The sequence below is a fragment of the Mesoplodon bidens genome (genome assembly GCF_964165515.1).
Source record: "Mesoplodon bidens genome assembly, chromosome: 5".
NCBI lineage: Eukaryota > Metazoa > Chordata > Mammalia > Artiodactyla > Ziphiidae > Mesoplodon > Mesoplodon bidens.
In genome coordinates this window covers 107,632,266-107,642,049 of record NC_138161.1, presented here as the reverse complement: position 1 = coordinate 107,642,049, position 9,784 = coordinate 107,632,266, and positions in this window count along the sequence as shown.

The window sequence follows — 9,784 nt, the reverse complement described above, 5'->3', positions numbered from 1 at the left end:
AAATGCAGATTCTAAGGCACACTTCACAAGTTCCATTTCAGGATGTCTGCAATTTAGCCTGGAAATCTATATTTTTAACAAGATTTTCAAGTGATTCTGATCACAGCCAGAATGGGAAATCTCTGGAAGATATACTTTTGTAAATGTTTGAGGGACATGGCAGTATAACTCAAAGATGGTGCAGGTCATGTCAATTATAATACATCAGCTCTATTGCAGTTTGAGTACTGATTAGAGGGTAAAATTAAGCTTTTCCTCTTATAGGGCTACTATCCCTTTAATGTGTTAGGGTAAGGAGAAGAGAAAAGGCAATGCAGTCAGACCTGGGGACAAAGGGTTTGGTGGAAAAGAGGGAAGAACTGAACATCAAAATGGAAGACCTTACTTAGGAAAGGAGGAAGAAGTGATGGGTGGGCAGAGGAAGTGGTCACTTGTCTGCCTGACTCTTAAGGGCAATAATCACAGCATTAGGCATCTCTGGCCAGAAGCAAGGGAAAAAGCAAAGCAGAACAGAAAACTCTTTGGGTGGAAGAAATCATTTCCATGTCTTTTTGTCTCCTTCCTTGACCTGGCCTCTGCTGGGAACGTAGTTCATAGATATAGAGGGTATTTCCCTGATCTTTGCTTCCTCACCTCATGGACTTTTGCCAGATGGGCATCTTGGGCATCATGGGCTTTTGCCAGATGGGCATCTTGGGTACTTCCTACCCCCAAATTTACCTTGCTGTAATTTACATGTATCTCAGCATCTTTCAGAAATGCTGGTCATCAGCAATTCATGGAGCAGCTCTAACCACAATCAAACTTACAAGGACACTCACGAGACATTTTTCCATTTGAGCAACACAAACAACTCTGTCGATCTTACTAACACCCTAGAGGTAAGTGTGAGAACAATCAAAGTGGTCTTGGTGTTGGAGTGAGGAGAAGGGATGCCATAATGATTCTTGAGTTGTTTCCTGACTTTACCAAAAAACATTGCTGGAAAATGGAAACTGGGTGTGGTTAAATTCTCAGTAGTATCTTAGAATGTCATTGCAGGAAGGGAACTTAGAGATTATCCAGTCCACAGCTCTCTGAGCCCCAGAGAAAGGAAGTGACCTGTCTAGATTCACACATCTAGTTGGTGGCAGAGCCAAGTCTAAAATTTTAGATCTTCTAACACCGAGTTCAGTGTTCAATAAATGCTCTACAGATAGTAAAGCCTTGTACTATATACCCCAAACAAACTTACTATGAGTAAAACTCATAACTGTGTATAAGGCATAAGAAGATAGTCAGTATGAGAAGCAGAATTATAACAATGATTGTATTAGTTAATCTAGGCTGCCATAGCAAAATACCACAGTCTGGGTGGCTTAAACGACAGAAATTTATTCCTCACAGTTCTAGAGGCTGGGAAGTCCAAGATCAAGGTTCTAGTGAATCCAGTTCCTGGTGAGGACTTTCTTCCTGGCTGGTAGGCAGGCAGCCACCTTCCTGCTCTGTCCTAACATGGCTAGGGATGGGGTGGGGGCAGGGTGGAGAGAGGTGAGCACAAGTGAGTGAGCTCTGGTGTCTGTTCTAACAAGGACATTAATCCCGTTGGATTAGGGCCCTACCCCTTATAAACTCATCTCACCTAATTACCTCCTGATTGACTGTATCTCCATACAGTTGCATCGGGGGGTTAGGGCTTCAACATATGAATTTTGGAGGGAGGTAATTCAGTCTATAGCAGAATCACCTTCAGACTAGCCCTCAGCCTCTGTCTTTCTGTTTATCCCATGGCTGCACTGATAATTTAGATGAAGGCAGGTACTTGCTCTCACTGCCACCAACAAAGATTTTGAAAGGAAAGGAAAGAAGAATTTCCTTTCATTTGGAGAATCCCATGACCCCACTCATAGTAACTGGAGTCAAGGAGATGTAGGATTGCCAATTCTACACAGTTTAGTCACCTTCTCACCCACGCCTGTTCTGATGACTTCGGCAAAAGCTCATTTCCTGGGAGCTCTGGGCAAACAATCGTCTTTGCTTAACTTTGCTTCTCCCTCCCCCCTCCCCCCACAATATCCTTTCCTTTTGAAAGGAAAGAGGAGGCAAAATAATGACACCTTACCTTATGTCTATTTTATTTTCTGTGGTGTTTCCTTATGAAGAGAGAAAAGGTCCACAGGAAAAGTCAACCCAGTATGAGACCACTAACACTGACTCTCTTAGAGAGACAGATGGAAACATCAATGTTGGTTGACTTGAACTGAGTAGTTGTACACACTGAGAAATTGTGCAGATCCACATCCCTTATCTGTAATTCCAAAATCCAGAAAGCTCTGACATCTGATTGCTTTTCTGTAAATGTGCAGCAAACTCACTTTGTGGCAAACCCTGGCCTGTCATGATGCAAGGCTGTTTATAGTCCTTCCTTTGCCCACTTATTGAGAACATTCAAATATTTTGTCAAAGAAATAGTAAAGCATTTGATTATGGGATCCCTGCTGGGAAATTTGTAGTATATAAAGAAAGGCACTGAACTGTCTTTCTAAAATCCAAATAAATATGAATTCTTGAAACACATATGGCCCCAAAGGTTTTGGATAGGGAAATTAGAGTTGGTACTAAAGTGAATCTTCTGTTCCAAGGGCTGAAATTATGTGGGATATCGTGGGGGGAGGGGGGAGGGAGAAGCAAGGTTAAGCAAAGACGATTGTTTGCCCAGAGCTCCCAGGAAATGAGCTTTTGCCGAAGTCATCAGAACAGGCGTGGGTGAGAAGGTGACTAAATTGTGTAGAATTGGCAAGCCTACATCTCCTTGACTCCGGTTACTGTGAGTGGGGTCATGGGATTCTTCAAATAAAATGTGTCGGTCAAAACACATGCATTTGTATTGTGCCGGCTTCTGGGGAGGAGAGCCATGGTGATTTGAAGCAGCAAAAGAATGTAGTCGTTTCAGGAATTTTGGTAATGCTGTCTTATCTGGCAAGTTGACCTGCAGGGAGAAGCTGACTTTCTGCTGTTTCCTTCTTATTCATCTCTTCTTGTTGGAACTTTGCCGATCACTTGATGTGTGTGCCTCCTTTTTAAATTTAAGTGTAGCTGGTGTAAATAGCTTCCCTTACCATGTTCTGAATCAGCACATAAAGTCTTTTCAAGTGATATTTTAGGTTCCACACAGGCCTTGTTTGGAAGGTTACTTGATAGCACAGCCATTGGTTCTAGTACAGGGACCTCTGGGTTAGGGGTTGGGAGTCATGACTTTAGTTTCATCCTTGATATTTCCAGTGTGACCTTGAGCATGTCACTTCCCCTTTCTCTAGACTTGTTTCCTCATTTAGAAAACAAGAGGCTTGGAACTGATGATCATTGAGGTCTCTTTTATGGTTAATACTGAACCTGTAAATAACAAGATGAGTAATGATAATTGTAACAGGACCCCAGTTTGTTTAGCAATTTATAGCTCATAGACAACTTTCACATCCATTAAACCATTGGATACTTAAGACAAACCTGTTATATGCTGGGCAACTAGGTATTATTATTCTCTTCTAAAGAAATTCAGAGAGAAGGGAAGTTACATGACCAAGGTAACAGCAAACTAGTGTCTGAAAAGAAAGGACCAGACCAGGTCTTCTGACTACCTAACTGCCTAGCCTGTGTCCTTTCAACTCTGCCTCACTCCTTCACTGGTTTCAGAGTTGCCTTGCTCAACAGCATCATGAAAGTGCACGCACACTTGTGTGTTCACAAGAAAGGAGCATTACTTACGGCCAGTTGTAGGCAGACAAGTTACGTATACCTTGTTTTGGACTGCAAGGGTTGCTGGCGCCAGGCTCGGAGCAGGGGCTTGGGTTATTACAGGAGAGGTGAAGCAGTGAGTGTGACAGGGCCAATGAAGTGCTTAACCCAAGCGCACTGGGAGAAGCAGAAGGAGGCGAGAAAGCTCAGCATGGGTTGAGGCACCATGGTCAAGTGCAGATAGCTGGAGGGTTCCCGGAGAAAACACACTTGTGACTTGCCTCATGTCCAGAAATTTTCTAAAGTCTAATGTGTGGGCCTATGTTGAATAGTATTTTCTACCTTTCTTTTTCTTTTTTTAAAATTTTTATTGGAGTATAGTTAATTTACAATGTTGTATTAGTTTCTGCTGTACAGCAAAATCAGTCCATTATACACACACACACACACACACACACATATATATATATATATATATATATATATATATATATATATATATATCCACTCTTCTTTAGATTCTGTTCCCATATAGGTCATTACAGAGTATTGAATAGAGTTCCCTGTGCTATACAGTAGGTCCTTATTAGTTATCTATTTTATATATAGTAGTGTGTATAAGTCCATCCCAGTCTCCCAATTTATCCCTCCGCCCCTTACCTCCTGGTAACCAAAAGTTTGTTTTCTACATCTGTAACTCTATTTCTGTTTTATAGATAAGTTCATTTGTACCCTTATTTTATATTCCACATATAAGCAATGTCATATGATATTTGTCTTTAGCGTGTTTGGGGAGAAAATTACCACAAAGTGTTTTAACCTTTATTAGTCAAGACATTGGTTTTCCTTGTTAGTTGAGAAGGTATTGGCAGATGCAGTTTCAGAAATGTATGAGAGAAAAGGACAAAAAGAGGACAGCCAGATCTCTCTGGGCCTTGGTTTTTTCATCTGTAAATGAATCTGGCATTCAAGGCCCTCTGCCATCTGGCTCCACCCTTTTTTACACCACTTCTCTCTATACAGACGTCCTTTGGTATATGCAGGGGATTGGTTCCAGGACCCCCTGCGATACCAAAATCTGCTTATGCTCAAGTCCTTTATATAAAATGGTGCAATATTTGCATATAACCTGTGAACATCCTCCTGTATACTTTCAATCATCCCTGGGTTACTTGTAATACCTAATACAATGTAAATACTATGTAAATAGTTGCCAGTGTGGCAAATTTGAGTTTTGCTTTTGGAACTTTCTGGCATTTTAAAATCTTTTAGTTCTGTCATTGGTTGGATGTGGAACCTGTGGGTATGGTGGCCAACTGTACTTTACTCCAGAAATCCCAACTTCTCTCCCTTGCCTACGAGGCAACCCGACTCTTCTTTTGCTTCTCTAAGCCACTCTCCCCTTGATTTGTTCTCACTGTTGTAATTCTCCCTGTTTTTAATGCCATGAAGCTTTCCCTGAATGTCCTAACTGGAAGCTGGCACTCCTTCCTAACCTACCAGTCACTTGTTTGACTTGCAGGTGCTGCTTGTCAATTTCCACCTTGTTTGTTTCATATCCTGTGCTGTTGCTCATCTGGGATCCTTGATGACAAACATCACTGTGTCCTGTCCCCTCCCCAGCACTGTGTATTTACTTCATAGTGACATAGGACTTAATAAATATCTGAATGGATACATGAGATCTGAGGTCTCTTCTAACCCCAATTCTCTATGATTTAAAAGCAACATAATATGTGTTCTGAAGCAAGGTTAACAAGAATCCATTTTACAAGTAGGACACTTTTTACAGTGTTATTGTTGAGACTTGTCCAGTCAAAAACTAAACTGCTTTGGCTGAATTATTCTTGTTTCTTTAAAAAGAAATCCATTCAAAGGTAGGTTCCATGTGGTAGAGGAAGTACTGCCTGGGGAAAGTTAATGTTGAGATCCTGTTTTGTTTCTTACTAGCGGGTGTGGCAAGTCATGTCCCCTTTCTGAGCCCAATTTCTTCAACCTGACAATGATGAGATCTGTTCTACCCGGTTGTTGGGAGGGGTTAATGTGATAATCATGTGCAAGTGCTTTGCACTGTAAAGAACTCCACATCAAAGGGATTATTGTTATCATTATCATTATTATTATTTTAGAAGTCATTTCCATGGAATGTAAATGCAGTCTCTAGAGCTCCTTTGAGCCTCTGAGTGTACAGACTGTATTTACAAGTTTATATCATACCCAATATGGGGTTGAACAGCAGCCAACTAATGCTAACAGCCCTGGGTCATTATTTACAGAGTGCCTTTCCTCTGAGCTCAAGAGCTGTTAAAAGCTGGATCCATCGTTCCACAATCAATTTCCATTCAGTCATTCACTCAACAAATGTTTACTTTATGTGTCAGGAAGTATTTTTGATGGTGGGTGTGTTGCTGATATCGTTAATGTCCTGTTACATTAGGGGAAACTGCAGATCCATAGAGGAAAGGGGACTTCTACAAGCCACACGCACAGACAGGATGCAGCTCAAGAGTTTAGGGTAGGTAGTGGCCAACACTGTGCTAAGACTAATCGTTTCAGGAACTGAAGCTGGGCACCTTTGGTTTGAGTCATATGTATTCGTCTACAGCAAACTGTGCCTTTGCCTTATTTGCCCGTAATAAGAAATGATGTCAGTGGTTGAAAGGCACATTGTGTGACCCAAGTCACAGGGGTTAGGATTCTGAATTGCTTTGGTCAGCTCAGTTTCAGACTTTCTGTAGAGAAAAGGTTCAAAGTAGCTTATTGATGGAGAGAGTTGTGAATCTGTCCCAGAGCTGACTCCTGCAGAGTCCCGCACCTGGCTGAGACACATTGCACACCGTTGCAATTTCACTTTTATCCTCCAGAGGGAACAGGCTCTTTCTTCCAAGTGGAGGGTTTTTAAGATGCTGGGATAAAAGCTCCCTTTTCATGTGTGGGTGACTCAGAGAGCAGGGAGTTAGCAGAATGTGGTCTTCCAGCCCAAGGTGCTACAAAGGAACGTGAGGCATGTTTCTCATTTTCAGCCTTGTAGGCTCTCAAAGACATTTCCTACCAAGGGTTCTGATTGAGCTTCCACAACATTAGCCAGAAGAGGGAAATAGCAGATCATTTGTACCATTTTCAATGGTATGATTGTTACCGTGAATTGACACAGTTGCTGAGGGATTACGGACCTAGAGAAAGACACAGATGACAAGACCTCCTTCCGAAAGCTCACTATGGGGTGATTAAGAACATATAAAAATAATCAGAAGGGGCCACTTATTCAACAAATAGCTCTCGACAGAATTTGTTTACCTGGATCATAACTCTTCAAAGAGTAAAAAGAATTTGGTGGACCAGGGAAGATTTTCTGTTTTGTTTTATTTGTAGAACATGGTATTTGGGATAGTTTTGTAGGTAACTGAGAAGAATTTGGGCAAAGAAACGTTGTTCAATTTGATATAAAGTTTCAGTTATGAAAGATTAATAATTTCTAGAGATCTACTGTACAACATAGTGTCTATAGCATATAAGGTGTAGTATAGTAACAATATTATGTTCTGCGGCTAAACATTTGTTAAGAGGGTAGATCTCATGCTAAGTGTTCTTTCCATACGTGCACACACACAAAGACAAAACAAACAACCACCACCAACAACAATGAAAATAAACGGACACAGGGAATTCCCTGGTGGTCCAGTGGTTAGGAGTCCATGTTTCAACTTCAGGGGGCCTGGGTTTGATTCGTGGTCGGGAACTAAGATCCTGTAAGTTGTGTGGCACAGCCAAAAAGAAAAAAAAATCGAGGGACACAAATAAACTTTTGGCAGTAATGGATATGTTTATTACCTTGATTGTGGTGATACTTTCAAGGATGTATGCATAGGTCCAAACTCATCAAATAATATACATTAAATATGTGACTTTATTTTTTTTGTATATCAATTATACCTCAATAAAGTTGTTAAAAAAGATTGAATAGGAAGGGTGCATTCCAGAGGTGAACAATGTCCTAGAGACAGGGGAATGAGAAGCCACTCCTGGGTACCTAGAGTGGTCCTATTAGGACAGAGTGAAGGGTACAATAGGCAAGTGCTGTGGGAGAAGGTTCTTTTGGGTCACCTTGACAGCAAGCTTAACTTCTGCCTAACTGGATGCACAATACTGTGAAGGTGCTATTTGGAAGAATTTAATGATTGCCTACGTACAACCTAAATCTTTGGTCTATAGTTACTATTTTACAATTCACCCAGCCTCTTGTATGCTATAGATTGCTCTGTGCAACTGGAAATCTGGCTTCTTCTCAAATAATAAATGATATTGAAATTTCTGATAAATGAGGGCTCATAAAGGTCTATCACAATGGCTTTTCTGACCACCACTTTGGTTGGGATTTGGTGTGAATACCACAAATACTTTGCTTGCTTTAGGCAAAATGGCTCTAGAAATTCAATAACCATAATAGGTCATTAGTTTTATTTTGATAAATAATATTTTGGCTTGGATGAGACAAAAAAAAATTCTCCTACCTTCATTTTGACTGTATTCATTTGAATTACAGAATCACCTTTCCCCTTGATTTAAATATAGGTAAATATATAGATATATATTTTTGGAAGTAGTTTCTTCTTGTTCTTAATTGTAAAGATTACAATAGATTGCAGTGTTGTCAGTGATTTAGCAATCGGTATATTTATCTGGTTTTCTAGTTTTTGTCAAACTGATGTATTCTCTTTAAGTATTTCTGTTTCAAATTCCTTAAGTTTATCAAATGAATACATATGAGTGTGTTTCTATAGCTTCACTCTTTCTGAAATACCCAGAGGCCCAAACTAGTGATAGAGCAGTGTAAAATAGTGGATTGGACCTGGCCCCAGGATGCAGGTGGAGTGAATTTTACAGGGACTCTGCCACTTAGCAGCTCTGTGATGTTGGGCAAATCACATACCTACTGTGGGCCTTGATATTTTTCCTTCAGGAAAATCCCCTTTCCTGCCTTCAACTAATATTTATTGGTGTCTGTTAAATGTGATGCACTGTGCTAGATATTGTATGTATGATTCTGTGGTATTTTCTCTCTTAAAGCTTAAACTCTGAAAGGGGAGACCTAAGGTCACCGTGCAGTTTAAGGCATGGAGGAGGAATGTATAGGGTCCTATGAGAGCCCAGGATGAGGAGCATTGAATTACACTGGAAGATATGAGGAAGCTTCCTGGAGGGGCTGTCGCTTGTGCTGCATTTTGAGTGAGCTAGAAAGAAAAGGGGGCCTGGAGTGTTCACAGGCAGGGAGGACAGCACAGATGAATGCACAGAAGCAGGACACAGTATAATGCACTTGGGGGGAACAGCAGGAGGCACATGGTTGGAGAGAAGGATAAACATGGGGAGAGTTGGGACATGAGCTGGAAATGTAGTGGTGAAGGCTCTTTTAGGCTAAGCTGAGAATAAATAATAATAGTATATAATAATAAAAGAAAAATCTGCTAATAATAACTACCTTTTGTTGACAGAATTGAAAATAGAAGTTAAGCATATCTGTAGATTTTAAAGATTGGCAAAATTAGTATTGCAGAGTGCCTAGCTTTGTACCAAATAGTCATTTCATATACATGTCACACCATTTCACGAATGTAAACAAGTTCATTTAAATATTCACCAGAGTGCTTTGATAAACTAGTACAAATATTAGCATATTCTGAGAATAATAAGAGTTCAACTACTCTGTAGTATTTATCCTACTTTAGTTCTGAGCATAGACATTCAGGGTATTTTTCATTTCTCAGCATAATTTTATGAGCATTCAAATTAGAACAATTTCTCATGTTTATTGTAGCAGTAACATATTAAACACTAAACAGGAAAAGGTTAAAGTTAGAAGTTGCAGTGGGAGAGAAGTGCAGAAATCCAGTTCACCAGTGATTACTAATTTCAACCACCTGTGAGGTCTAACCGCTCTAGCCAGCTTTAGTGACTTATCGCCTTGTGAGCCATAGGAATAATCATTCACAAACTTGAAGAGTTGTAAGCATTGGAAATAATATATACAAAACGCATAGGACATGGAGTAAGTGGCTAATAAATTGTATTA